Source organism: Otolemur garnettii, unplaced genomic scaffold (genome assembly GCF_000181295.1).
Source record: "Otolemur garnettii isolate 467f Iridium unplaced genomic scaffold, OtoGar3 scaffold00285, whole genome shotgun sequence".
NCBI classification, from domain to species: Eukaryota; Metazoa; Chordata; class Mammalia; order Primates; family Galagidae; genus Otolemur; species Otolemur garnettii.
Genome location: NW_003852680.1, coordinates 570,417 through 572,774, shown reverse-complemented (window position 1 = coordinate 572,774; position 2,358 = coordinate 570,417). Strand labels below are relative to the sequence as shown.

The window sequence follows — 2,358 nt, the reverse complement described above, 5'->3', positions numbered from 1 at the left end:
GTGGCTCACACGTGTAATCCTAGCACACTGGGTGGCCAGGGCAGTTAGATTACCTGAGCTCTAGAGTTCAGAGTTGGAGACCAGCCTGAGCAACAGCAAGACCCTCTCTCTACTGAAAAATAGGAAAAATTAGCCAGGCATTGTGGAGGTTCCTGTAGTCCCGGTTACTCAGAAGTCCCAGCAAGAGGATTGCTGGAAATCAGGAGTTTGAGGTTGCTGTGAGCTATAACACCACAGCACTCTACCCAGGGTGACAGAGTCTCACTCAAAAAAAGAAAGGCGGGGGGGGGGATCTATGGTTCCGGAAGACTCATCGCAAGCTCTTGTGTGCAGGGACTTGGGGGAGGCCGGAAGTTGCAACCTCATTGCTTACCATTTCAAAATGCTGCTGAGGCTTTAGGGCCTGTTGCTGCCTACCCCTCTTACCACCAGCCAGGCTCGGCTAGGGAGCAACTCATGGACGGCTGTAACTTTTAACAGACTGCAATTTCATCACTGCCAAAATGACATCATTGTCTACTTCTGCCCAGTGTTCAACATCTGACAGTGCTTGGAGGCTCTCTTCAGGACAAACCAATAAGGTACGAGCAAAACTGCCACGTTGGGAGATTTTGCAGGCAGCAGGTGCACAAGGTGAAATGTTCATTGTTAAAGAGGTCATGTGGGGAGGCACCTGTGGCTGAAAGGAGTAGGGCAGTGGCCCTATATGCCAGAGGTGGTGGGTTCAAACCCAGCCCCAGCCAAAAAAAAAAAAAAAGGTCATGAATTATCTAGGCCAGTATATAATGGTGACGCAGCTATGATCAACAGGAGCAGCATATGGTATATTGTGGTGGAGATCTTTTGGGAGAGCTACTAGGATGTCAGAGCTTCTCCATGAAAGACCCAAGCCTGCTCTATGATATGCTAAGAAACAGTCTTGTCACTTCAGCCACTTCTACTACAGATCCTGCTCAGACTCTGGCTCTTGCACAGGATCACAGTATGGATATTCCAAGTCAAGACCAACTGAAGCAAAGTGCAGAGGAAAGTTTCAATGCCAGGAACAGAACTGAAGAAGTTGATATTCCCACACTGCTGACCTCACAGCATAAATGCAGGAATTCTGGAGAAGGATGTGGGTACTGCCATTGTTTCAGATGCTACAGATGACTTGTGGTTTTTGAATGAATCAGTATCTGAGCAGTTGGGTGTTGGAGTAAAAGTTGAAGCTTCTGGTACCGAACAAATAAGTGAAGAAGTAGGGAAATTGAGTGACAAAAAGATGATTGAAGTGGAAAAAAATGAAGACCTTGAGGACTCTTAAGTCTTTAAGTATGACACTGATATAGAAGTTAACTCTGAGGATGAGTGGCAGTGTACTGAGTGTAAGAAATTTAACTCTCTAAGCAAGAGGTACTGTTTCCATTGCTGGGCCTTGAGGAGGGATTGGTATTCAGATTGCTTCCACATCTGATACCACTGCCATACCTGAAAAAAAGGAAAATGAAGGAATCCATGTCCCTGATTGCCGAAGAACTATTTCAGCTCCAATTGTTAGACCTAAAGATGTATATATAAAGGAAGAAAATGCCAAACTTTTTGAGCCTCGCAGCTTGGTGGAATTCTTGGATTTGGCTCACAATTCTGAAAGCCAGGAGACCATCTTAAGCACAGGAGAATAGTCCGATAACCTTTCTGAACAGAGAATGGATACAGAAAACATGGAGGACTGCCACAATCTCCTGAAGCCTTGTAGTTTATGTGAGAAAAGACCAAGAGATGGGAACATTATTCGTGGGAAGACAGGCCATCTTGTCACTTTTCATTGTGCCAGAAGACTAAAGAACTCTGGAGCTGCATGCCCTATTTGCAAGAAAGAGATTCAGTTGGTTATTAAAGTTTTTATAGCGTAGCTGAATCAATGAATTAATGAGAAATATTAAGATGGCTAGGTCATGCATCAAAATGTCAGTATTGAGCATCTCATCGTGACCTGTTGCGTCATTTATTCATGTAAACATCTGTGTTACAGGACATTTTGCTTCTAAACTTATATGAAATTTGACAGCAAGTTCTTCAGAACTATGTGAAAAGATGACACTTGATTCTCCCTCTAAAGATGAGGATCTGGAAGGGAACAAGTACGAATACAAACATAAAAGTATATTCATTCACATACTAAGTTATTTGAAGGTTAATCCTTTCTTTAGTTACTTGGATTCTGCTACCCTTCTGTTAGGTAGTGTTCTTAGGCATCAAAATCTAAGGTAGCTATTAGCAAAATATTAGAGCTAACAATGAAAAACAAATGATCTGAAAGAAAAATTATTGAAAAACAAGAGATTTCTTCCATGTATACTTCTTTTTTTTTTTTTT

At 42.5% G+C, this 2,358-nt stretch overlaps 1 pseudogene; it reads left to right on the top strand.

The window, feature by feature from the left end:
- Positions 1 to 503: 503 nt before the first annotated feature.
- LOC100959200 lies at positions 504 to 1,895 on the top strand (annotated as a pseudogene).
- Positions 1,896 to 2,358: the final 463 nt, after the last annotated feature.